The 12,105-nt window shown below is 35.3% G+C and overlaps 2 long non-coding RNA genes across 3 annotated transcripts; both read right to left on the bottom strand.

Moving 5' to 3' along the window:
- Positions 1 to 3,614: 3,614 nt before the first annotated feature.
- Positions 3,615 to 4,376, bottom strand: LOC122053996. Of its 2 annotated transcripts, none has more exons than XR_006132497.1 (3): positions 4,287 to 4,376; positions 4,100 to 4,207; positions 3,615 to 3,651 (listed from the first exon to the last, which is right to left on the bottom strand). It is a non-coding gene; the product is annotated as an uncharacterized LOC122053996 (long non-coding RNA). The 2 variants fall into 2 exon arrangements; XR_006132496.1 differs by lacking the exon at positions 3,615 to 3,651 and adding an exon at positions 3,956 to 4,019.
- A 1,947-nt stretch (positions 4,377 to 6,323) lies between these two features.
- LOC122053995 lies at positions 6,324 to 6,796 on the bottom strand. Its single transcript, XR_006132495.1, has 3 exons — positions 6,660 to 6,796; positions 6,472 to 6,564; positions 6,324 to 6,356 (listed from the first exon to the last, which is right to left on the bottom strand). It is a non-coding gene; the product is annotated as an uncharacterized LOC122053995 (long non-coding RNA).
- Between the last annotated feature and the right edge of the window lie 5,309 nt (positions 6,797 to 12,105).

Below are 12,105 nucleotides of genomic sequence, written 5' to 3'. Positions count from 1 at the left end.
AGTCCCTCCCACTCCTCCAACTATCATCGTGGAGACCCCAGTGGTAACTAAGTTTCCACCAGCCGGCATGGAAGTCGCCACAGCACCTAGAAGACAAGAAGCATACCTGATACAGTGGCTGAGGCTAAAGCCAGAAAGCTTTTTAGGCACGACCGAACCCTGGGATGCCCAGGCTTGGTTTAAGACACTGGAGAGCACCATAGAGCTTCTTGACTGGCCAGAAGTCGAGAAAGTCAAGTGTGCCTCTTTCTGCCTATCCGGAGATTCTCGTATGTGGTGGGAGGGAGTTAAGAGCAAGAGAGTAGTCAATCGGATGAGCTGGGCTGACTTCGAGACAGAGTTTTACGAAGAATTCTTCCACCAACGGATCACCAATAAGCATTATGAGGAGTTTATAGAATTCAGACAAGGTGACATGTCAGTGGAAGAAGCAGTAAAGAAATTCAATAGGCTAGCTCATCTCTGTCCAGAGCTAGTGAGTACGGAGAAGGAACGAGTCATAATGATGCTCAGGATGCTGAGACCAGTAATATCACTTAATGTGAGTAGTGGAACTCACCTGCCCCAGACTGGCGAAGAGCTGGTCAGTAGAGCATTAGTCATTGAGCACTATCTGGACAGCATCAAGGCACAACGAGCACAACACAAGCCAGTGAAGATGGAGGACAAGACAGCAGGAAGTCAGGAGCCCCAGGCAAGTGGGTAGAACGGGAAGGGCAAAAATAACAAAAGGAAATGATGGAATACAGGGGGTAGCCAAGAGGGAGGTCCGACAAACAAGCAGACCAAGTTTCCTCCCTGCCCTAAATGTGGGAAATTACATCTAGGAACCTGTCTTTTGGGTACACCGGATGTTATTCATGTGGAAGGGCATCTTGCTAAAGCATATCCTAACAAGTTTAAGGCACCTCAGCAACAGTCAGTGCAATATGGAGACAAGCCTCCACAGTTACACCACATGGCAACATCCCTAGAGGGACCCTATCTCAGTCAGGGAAGGTTGGAAGCCCCACCCGTTCCAACCAATGCCAGAGTATTTTCTCTCACTAAGGAAGAAGCGGTCGGTGCTCCACAGTAGTCACAGGTTAAATAGCCGTCCTTTAGTATTTAGCTACCGTCTTATTTGATGCTGGGGCTACCCATTCTTTTGTGTCAATTTCTTTTTCCAAACTTAACGAGTACCCACTGTCCAAAATTATTCTAAGTTCGAGAACGAACTTTTTATAAGGTATGGGGAATTGTAACGACCCGAATTTCCTCATTTGGAGTTCTAATAGTGGTTAAAAATATTTAGAAATGCTTTAGGAAAATTCTAGAGATTTTTAGAGTATTTTTATGTAATTTTTGGAGGTCGTTTTGTATTTTTACTAAACGAAAGAAGTTTCGACAAAAAAATGTCCAAGCCGAGATTCGAACTCAAGACCTCCGACCAAACCAATGTCTTAAGCGAATTCGGCTGACCAGGAAACCCAAGCGGGCATGCTGATCAAATAAGGAAAGAAAATGCATTTAAGCAGTAGGGAATTCGAAAATAAATTAAAATAAAAAGGGCGCGCACTACAACAAATTTGTTAAAAGACAACGGTTAAAAACCGTTGTCATAGGCCCTTTAAACCCGTTGTAATTGACACTATTGTTAAATGTGTGGTAAAAGACAACGATTTAAAACCGTTGTCTTTGACCACATTAGACAACAGTCATGCAACGGATTTAAAGTGTTATCTTTTAATACCAAAGACAACAGTTCTGCAACAATATAAAACCGTTGTAATTGCCAGTTTTGCAAAAATTTGATCGTAGATATACTTTTAACAACATATACACTGTTGTCTTTCTTCAAAATTTAGTTTAAAACCATTGTCTTAGAATACTTTTCACAACGGTTAAAAAATCGTTGTCTTTGTACATTCAGTTGCATGTCTATATATATGTACTTTTCACAACGATTAAAACCATGGCCATTGCACACAAACTGGTACAACATTTATACATGCATTCACAAAAATAGTTTTCAACATATATACATTCGATCAGTTGTCTTTAATTTATATATACATCTTGTCTCAATAAAAAATCGGTACATGTGTACATTCACTTAAGTTTATAAACAATTCTATACAATTACTACAAGCTATCCAAACATGACCACAAGTAGTATCCAATCATGACAACTACCACAAAAGATGAAACCACAAAATTAAGTTTATAAGACCACAACCATGCAAATTAATTTGTCCTTTTTCTGAATAAATCAAGTTAGGATCGGATGTGCAACAATCTTCACGTACTGGTTCTTTTTCTGCATACCCAGCTTGCAAACCCAGCAATTTCTCCCTGTTATGAAAAAAAAATATAGTTAAACCCATAGAAAAAAAGAATGGCCAAATAAGCACGAGAAACGTTGCCGCTTCACAATTTCATGAGTAGTCAAGCAACTGAGCACGAAAAAAGTTTATGAAACAGGTTCATATGGCTGTTCCAACCCTTCAAATTCATTTCTTTTGTTAGTTCAAGGCTAATTGTACAAAGTTGGACAAATAGTACAGCAGATAAGTTAAAGAAATAAGGTAATTGAATTAAATCGTCCTGTGCATGAAATAGAGCAAAAGTGTGCAGTGGACAAGGACTGAAACCAGGATTGGAAAAAACGTTTTAGCAAGCAGATGAAGTTGAATCCAACACATACCAAGTACACATGAGCTATACATAATCTAATATGATAACACCACCCTGCTTAAGTCAAGGTGAAGCCTTACACGGAATAAACCAACAATCCCTGTAGCTAGTAACAGCAAATAAAGGAGGGCAGAATACATTGGGAAGCAAAAAGCAGTCAGATCAGAGCAACTCTAGGTAAGTCTAGATAGTTGGTGTATCTTGCATATAGTGATTGCTAAATTGGTTTGGTTTGGTTTGCCATAAGTAAGTCCAAACAACTATGTGAATGAACTTGGTCATTGTGATTCTCAACAAAGTGTAAGTTATTTCCATCCAACTTTAACCCATTCCGACCATTCATCATGTCCAACAAATTGAAAATTCCAAATATTTTCAATTTTGTTTGATTGAGAAACCATTTTCATTCCCAAAGAAAACAAGAATCTCAATACTATTAATTAAATTGGTCTTGCTCCTGCATTTTCTCCATGTATTATCATGTTCATAAATCAGGTAACTGCTCAAAATATTTATCTAGCTCACCTCCTTTACGTGTAAATCCTAGTCTGCAGAAAACTGTCCATTAAGAAAGGAAACAATTCATGATGCTCAAAGTTAATCAGTTCATCATAATCTGACAAGTGTGTTAGTCCTACAGAAATGTGTTTACTAGCAAATGATATATATGTTTGAACATCTCAAAATCTTAAGATGTTGAAAAACATTTCATGCTTTCCAGTATAAGAATAATAATAAAATAGAGATGTTCTACCTGGATGTCCTACACACTAAAGTTTTAATAATCATGATGTTTCCAGGGCTATATCTGTTAGGATCAGATTATGTAATTTGCATTATATGCAAATACTTTCCGAATAGATCAAGTCATTGTATGATTTTAAATACCTAGTCATAAATATAGTCTTGTATGCATTCTGCCCACTCGAAATGCACTTCATCAATTTCTTCTCTAGAGTACTGGGGTTTGATGAACTGTGAACAAAGACATAGATTAGATTAGTAAAAAACAATCAAAAGATGATAAGTGCAAAATGATAAACACACAAATATTTGAGAAGATTGAGAATTGAATGTCAAATATTACTATTGATCGAAGTGAATCTCTCTCGATAGTTTCCAATTCTTCAATAATATCTCTCATATATCTCATCACATAAAAACCACATTGTTTCGCATCTGGTTGGCGAGAACCCTATGTTAAAAACAAATTGTAAATGTCTAATATACATGTTGAATTGTTTATAATTTAATCATAAGTAGACATGCATACCTTTACTACTTCCCATGTAACATGTTTTTTCCCTTTTTTTGCCTTGTTTGAATTAAACAATCTTATGCTCCTTTATACATCAATAAGAATGGACATATGAGAGTTTTACTGATTAAAAAAATGCTTAATAAAATTAAAAAATGTACTCACATATCTACTACGTATTTCCAATCCTCGTCACGAATGCGATGACTAAGCGAATCCAACAAATAAACTGTCTCCTTATATGGATCAATGACAGTGAGAATCCAATGATAACTATGCACAAATCACATAATTATTGCATGCATATTTCTCAAAATAATAAATTAAAACTGATATTATAAGTCTTACTTACCCAACATTATGTGGCACCAAAACAAGTTGATTTCTTGATGCTTGACTCAGCTTATCTGCCAAAACACTAGCTCTTTCATTCAAGTGCTCGATTTTCTGTTTTTGTCCAGTCAAGTCACACATGACACATATGGGATAATGTGTGGATTCACAAATCTGATTTTGTGGACATTGTTATATGTTTTCAGCTTTTTATAAAGATGCCTACCATTTCAAAATGAAGAATGTTACAATGCTAAATTAATAAAGTTTATACAATTTATATGGTAAACAAATAGAATAAGAAGACTTACCACATGTAAATTACTATACAATTTGCAGTTATGGGATCCAAATGATAAAAAGGAATGATATCTTCATGGTGCACAAGGATTTCATATTGATCGTCAAAGAAACCCTCCTCACAAATCATTGATATATTTGTTTCATCATTTAGAGCATGGTTACAAAACAATACAGTAGATGCAATGGCCTTGGCACACTTGATGAAATAATTGGGTTATTTCTTTGGACAACACTTCTTTTCCTTTGAGGATTCTAAAAATTACAAATGTACACATGTTAGGTGCAACACTAATCTTTGTTGGACAATTTAACTATAAATATAATATGACATTTACCTCATCTTGCATAACTACCAAGTTAGCCGGCCATCCCACATGTGTTCCAATAGCATCACCAATTGTATCACATTGATTTGGAATTGGACATGGCAATTGTGCTAATTCATCCACAGCCTTATCAATAGAGACACGCATACAATTAATAGGTAATGGAACACCATGAAGTAATTTACCAACCGCATTGACATGAACAATTGTACCATAGGCAACAATATTGCTCTTAGAACCCAATGTCAATGCAACCGGTTTACCCTAGAAGATAAGTAATCGTGTTATAAATTGATGCAACTCATAGTTTCAATAATACTAAGTAATATAATGACAACTAAATATATACTTGGAAGAAATCATCATTGTTCAAAATTTGCATGTCATCATCATCCAAAGTTTCAATATTTGGGACACACTTTTCAATTTTGATATTTTCGTCACTCATGGGATGCAACTTTACTGAGCAACTACCTTTTTCATCCGTATCTAAGTCGCATGCACCCTTTCTGAACATTGCTTCAAGTTTCTGTATGCGTTCATCTTGATTTGATATGCGTGCATTTTGTTGTGAGATTAATATCTTTGCCTCCATCAACTCATTTTGTTGAAGGATAAACTGCTCATCAACAAGGTGTTTCTGCACTATGCTGCCAACATTAAAATAGAATGTTGGAGTGACATGACCTCCAACACCCCTCACACGCCTAGAATGCTCCTCAGATGAAAGTGCTTTTGAAAGGATATCCTTGTTTGCCTCTTCTAAGTGCAACTTACCCTTTCGTTTTTGTTGCACATAATCATCCTATCATGCAAAAGAAAACAAAATAATTACTGGTACAAAATTAATTACTGGTTGTGTATGCATACAAATACATAACTAACACTAATATGGATATACATTTGTTTTAAAATTGCCAATGGTGATTTGCTAATTATTTAACTGGTTGTGTATGCATACAAATACAATTTTACTGATTGTGTAGAGTTTTCTGAAAAAGAAAAGGGGAGAGCACAGATGATCAACATGAGAACACTACTGCCACACCTTATTCTGTAGCACAGATGCAGATTTTGATGAAATGAATTTGATGCAGATGCAGATGTAGAAGCAGATGCAGATTTTGATGAAACGATTTTGATGTAGATAGAGATTTTGATGCAGAAGCATATGCAGATTTGGATGCAGATTTTGATGGAGATTTTGAGTTTTTTTCTGCAATGTTGTAGTGTACATAAATGTAACAATATATTATTGTTGCGACAATAAAGGACAGAGGCATAATAAAAACCATAAAGGCATAATAGATTTAGTAGGAAAGACGCATAATGAGCTTGCTTACAATCTTTTCTATTGTCATTTTCAAATCATCGCCTTCAAATTGCCCCTTCTTATTCATCCGTCCTTTCTTCCAAATAATCGCTCAATTAATCTCTTCATCATCACATAATTCATCTCCCTACAATCAAAATGTATAATATATACAACTTTATAAATCACATTAATAGATTTAGTAAGAATAAAATATAGACAGATTCTAGATCATATTTACCGAATTAAGCAGAAATACTTACTATTTCATCAGCAAAACGTGCATAACCTTTACAGGCAAGCCGATGTGGGTATACATTCTGCTTTCTTCTCTTCTTTTGCTCATCACTTACTTTCTAGTTAATTGAACATTCCTCATATATACCAGCTTTAAAACTAAAACAGTGGCTTGTGATCAACTTAATTGAAAATAGCAAATTATAATCCTTACCTTGAAGTCGTCCGACATGCGACTGATTACAAACGCACTCCAATCATCTCGTGTAATACCATACCCAATTGGTGGTTCTTTCAACTCTTCCGGTTTAGCAAGCTTGCTAAAAATAAACTTATGAGTGAGGAGAGCTTTATATTTCCGCCACTTACTATTTGCCGAATTCAAACACCCCTTTTTCCAGCTGGGGTCAATATTGTAACTCAACTATAAAAAATATTAACCCATTACATTAAATAGATCATAAACATATATAAGGTAATTAAAATTTTCAAAAGAAATTTAACTTACATTAACTAATTCCCATATTAAATCCTTAACACCACTTGGAACTTGCTTCCATGACTTGTAACTTATCCTAACCTTTTCCCGAGCGAGAATGCCGATATAACTTTGCATTTCACTAGCAAAGTCTCCTATTGGTTGTCCAAATTTATTGAATTTTATATCCTTTCTAATTCTGTGGACCATTTGCCTAACCAACTTATCCAAACGAGTGCGACCTCTTGAAGTTCTTGTTGTTTCGGTCTCTTGAGATTCCATTACTGTACCAGAATTTCCAGAATTTGCAGAATTTGCCATATTACCTTCTTTGGTTCCTACAATATTTCCGTCTACCTGAATTCCCTTTCTTTTACTCTTTTTTCCACGAGATGTCATAGTTTCCACAAAGCAATGAAGAGATACAATTCCAGAATCTTGTTAAGTTCTTCAATGATGCAATTCCTGCATTATGATTTGACAACTTGTTAGCCATTCATAAAATTACACTATGCAATGCATTGGCAAATAAAGTACAGTATTTTTCCATTTGCATCATACATCAATGTCATTCAAAATGCTATTCATACAAGAACCATAATAAAAAAAAGGAATATGTTCCATCACTTATTTATTGATAACCCAAGTCCCATCACAGTCTTCACGGCTACATGGTGGTTCTTTCTCATCTATTCCATCAACATCCATTGATAGAAACCCTCTTGTAAAACATTGGTAGTGGATTACATCATTTTCCAACTCATCATCATTTATATATTCAATGTTCTCCCTAGTAGGTGTTTCAAGTACAACATGCCATGTAGGCTCTTGAGGATCTTCAATGTAAAATATTTGCTTTGCTTGACTGGCCAATATAAAAGGGTCAGATTTGAATCCAATTCTCTTGAGATTTACCAGCGTGAAACCAAGATCATCAAATTTAATACCATTATTATTCTCAACCCAATTACATTTAAACATTGGAACTTGAAACTTTTGATAATCAAGTTCCCATATTTCTTGAATGACTCCATAAAAAATCATGTCTGACACAACTGGATTTTTGTCCTTTGAACTAGCAACTTGCATTGTCTTTGCGATTAATCTTACTCCAGAGTTTTGAACAACTCGTATATCATCACACTCTTTTGTATGATAAGTAACCCCATCAATCAAATAACTAGAGTACTTTAACACTTGATTGCTAGGTCCGCGCGCTATCCACTTCAATCTTTCTGATATTTGACTAGTGGAATGACAAACTGCACTTGCAACCTATATTTCACAATGTGATAAAATTTGAACTTAGCTTTGAAAAAACCTATATTTCAAAACTTATGAAACTTACACGATCACGCAACCAGTTAATAAATGATCGGTTATGCTCATCTTGTAGCCACCTTTTGGACTTAGCCTTATGAGGAAATTTTGCATTCAAAAATGTCATGTGCTCCCTGATGAAATGATTAAGGATAAGTTAACCATTTGAATATAAGAAAAGTTCAAGAAAGTATTAATAAGTTAGAGAAATTACTCGATATAAGGATCAACATCATCATCATTTTCTAATACATAACGATGTGCTTGATGCAACTCATCATGACTAGGGGAGTGAATTACTGAACCAGATAGAGGTTTTATGAGTTGTACTCTTCGATGCCTTGATGGGATCCCAATTGTATGCACACTAGACAAGTAGTCTGAGCAAAATTCCACAGCCTCTTCAGCAATATAACTTTCGACTATACACCCTTCAGGTCGATTGCGATTTCGCACATAGCCTTTCAAGATCTTCATGAATCTTTCAAATGGGTACATATGCCTATACCATACCGGTCCACATAATTTCACCTCCCGCACAAGATGGACAGTTAAATGAATCATTATATCAAAAAAAGATGGGGGAAAATATTTTTCAAGTAAACACAATAGCATCACAATCTTTCTTTGCAAATCATCCAACTTTGAGACATCTATCACTTTATTATATACCACATTGAAAAATCCACACAACCGAATGATAGTATCTCTAATATGTTTAGGCAAGACACCACGGATAGCCACTGAAAGCAATTGTTGCATCAAAGTGTGATAGTCATGTGACTTAAGGCCAACAAGTTTCAAGTCCTTCATCGACACAAGGTTTTTAACATTGGATGAGTAACCTGTTGGGACCTTTATTCCTAACAAAGAATTGCAAAAAAAAAATTTCTCAGCCTTACTTAGTGTAAAACACGCTGCTGGCAAATATGTTTTATTCTCCCCCATCTTTGGTGTCAAATCAGTTCTCACATTCATCTCCATAAGGTCTAGTCTTGCTGCTACTCCATCCTTTGTTTTTCCTGGAATGTCAAGTAACGTACCAATGAGACTTTCACAAACATTTTTTTCAATGTGCATCACATCAAGAACATGTCGAACATGTAGATGTTTCCAATACTCAAGTTCAAAGAATATAGATTTCTTTTTCCAGCATGATTTTTCATCAACATCCTTTAACTGAAGCTTCCCACTCATTTTTCCCAAGCAATAATTAATACTTTCAACTCTTTTTAATACTTCATGGCCAGTTAATGGTATTGGTGAAAGGTTAAACTCTTGATTTCCGTTAAATGCTTTCTTTTGCCTTTGATAAGGATAATTTCTAGGAAGAAACCTTCTATGGCCAGTATATGACATTTTTTTACTATGCTTTAACCTTGTTGAATATGTTTCTTCACCGCATATTGGACATGCATGATATCCTTTCACAACACAACCTGACATGTTCCCATATGCAGAAAAATCATTGATTGTCCATAGTAAAATAGCTCTAAGCAAGAAATTTTCCTCTCGATATGCATCATATGTATCAACACCTATATCCCATAAGCATTTTAGGTCATCAATTAAAGGTGCTAAGTAGACATCAATATCATTCCCCGGTTGTTTGGGACCAGATATCATCATAGTGAGCATCATAAATTTTCTCTTCATACATAACATTGGAGGAAAGTTGTAAGTGATCATAACAATTGGCCAACAACTATATGCAGAACTCATCGTACTATGGGGATTAATCCCATCTGCTGATATGGCCAATCTTAGATTTCTTGGCTCAGAAGCAAAATTAGGCCAGTTGTGATCCACCAATTTCCAAGAGGGTGAATCAGCCGGATGACGCAAGTATCCATCATAAATTCTTTTATCAGCATGCCAAGTTAACTCCTTAGATATCTCCTTGTTCTTAAACCATCTTTGAAATCTTGGAATAGGTGGGAAGTACCAAAGGACTTTTGCTGGAACTCCTTCATTTATTGTATGTTTTTTTCCCAACTTCCACCTTAACATCCCGCAAATAGGGCAACTGGTAAAATCCTCATACTCCTTTCGGTATAAGATACAATCATTAGGGCAAGCATGAATTTTCACGTAATCCATCCCTAATGTAGATAAGCTTTTCTTTGCATCATACAAAGATAAAGGTAATTCATTGTTATCTGGAAGCATTTCCCTGATCAAACTAAGTATGTCAGTGAAACTTTTATCACTCCAACTATATTTTGCCTTCAAGTTATATAATTTCACAAGTGAAGATAACTTTGTAAATTTAGTACATCCTGGATATAAAGGTTTCTCAGCATCTTCAAGTAGCTTATGGAATTGTTTTGGATTCTCAACATAACTATCATATGCAGCATGTACCATATCAATAGGTTCCTCGGCAAAAGATTTGTGTTCATCTTGGCCTACTCGATCATTCATTGAGTTCCCGATCTTAGATCTTTCCCCATGACAAATCCATGTATGATATGTTAAATCCATACCATTAAAACACAAATGTGCTCTTATAGTGTCAACATCTTTCGTCTTTAGATTACCACATCTTGCACATGGGCAAGGTATTGCATTCGGATCTATAGCGTTTTGCGTTGCAAAGTGCAAGAAAGACTCTACCCCAACCTCATATTCATGTGATAACCTATTCTTTGACATCCAATCTTTATCCATTACTCGTACAACTAAGCAACTAATAATGAGTCAAATCCTTCAAAACAATTGTAAGAATAACATTAAATTAGCAATGCTACAAACAACACAAAATTTATCTAGTGAATTATGCTGGAATATATATATTAAATTTCATTTAATTATTAAGGTAAATACAACTAAATTAATATTAAATGTGACAACTATGAATCAATTATTTTAAACATTAAGCATGTAGTAGAGATAAGAGAAGTATACTTTGAAGAGAGACAAGCTAGAAGAATTGTAAAAGAAGAGACCAGGATAACATGATTTAGCAAAAAAAAACTTCTAGTTGCAGATCATGCTTGTATGGATTGACAAGTTATATGGAACCATGTTTTCCTTCTTTATTGGCATCATATCAAACGTATTGTGATTTCTTATTAATTGTCGGACAACTTCTTACCTAAGGAAAACTTGAACAAGAAGTAGTGCAAGCTCTTGTTTTAAATTGGGAAATTTAAAACCAGAAGTAGCGTGTTTAAATACATCGCTAGTATATTCGTTTTCCTCATCTCCTTTTTAGTTGAGCTTCTCTTGTTTTAAAAAAAATAACTTGTGTTCAAATATTGCTCCTGGTAGCATGATGTTTCTGATATATTTTGATTTCCAAATTGTGTCTTTTAGCTTTTAATTTCCATTATCACTACAGGTACAAGATGTCTCCCTGTTTTATTTGCTGCACATGGTCCACAACTAACCAAATCAAGGGACTCACATGAGTTCCTGATCTGCCCCTGAAACTGAAAATGCAGACTTGCCTATAAAATTCTGAAGACATTCATGGAGACTTTACAAGGTCCATCTCCATTGATTGGTATCAAGATAATTTGTTCAATTCACATAAGTGAAACAACTACTATGATATACTTTACCAAAGTAGGGGAAAAAAAAACCTTTTTGGTATGTTGTTTACAAACTCCATATAACAATGCATCACAATGGTCTTTTTATAAACCCTTCTAAGAAGATGAAAAAAATATTATAAACCCTTCTAAAAAGATGAAAGAGTTTTTCCAGCCACACCTGAGTTATATCAGTGTAACTGTGGATTCACCCCATTTGAAAAGGGAACGAAGGCGGCTTGTTCAAATGTTCAGCGGAAGAGGGTTAGTCTGAGAGGAGTTCAAAGGAGAGGTTCAAGGAGAGGGGTTCGTCGGAGATGTTCAGT

Source organism: Zingiber officinale, chromosome 3A (assembly GCF_018446385.1).
Source record: "Zingiber officinale cultivar Zhangliang chromosome 3A, Zo_v1.1, whole genome shotgun sequence".
In the NCBI taxonomy this organism is placed as follows: Eukaryota; Viridiplantae; Streptophyta; class Magnoliopsida; order Zingiberales; family Zingiberaceae; genus Zingiber; species Zingiber officinale.
Note: the sequence above shows the minus strand (reverse complement) of the source record. Positions and strands in the feature narration are given on the sequence as shown.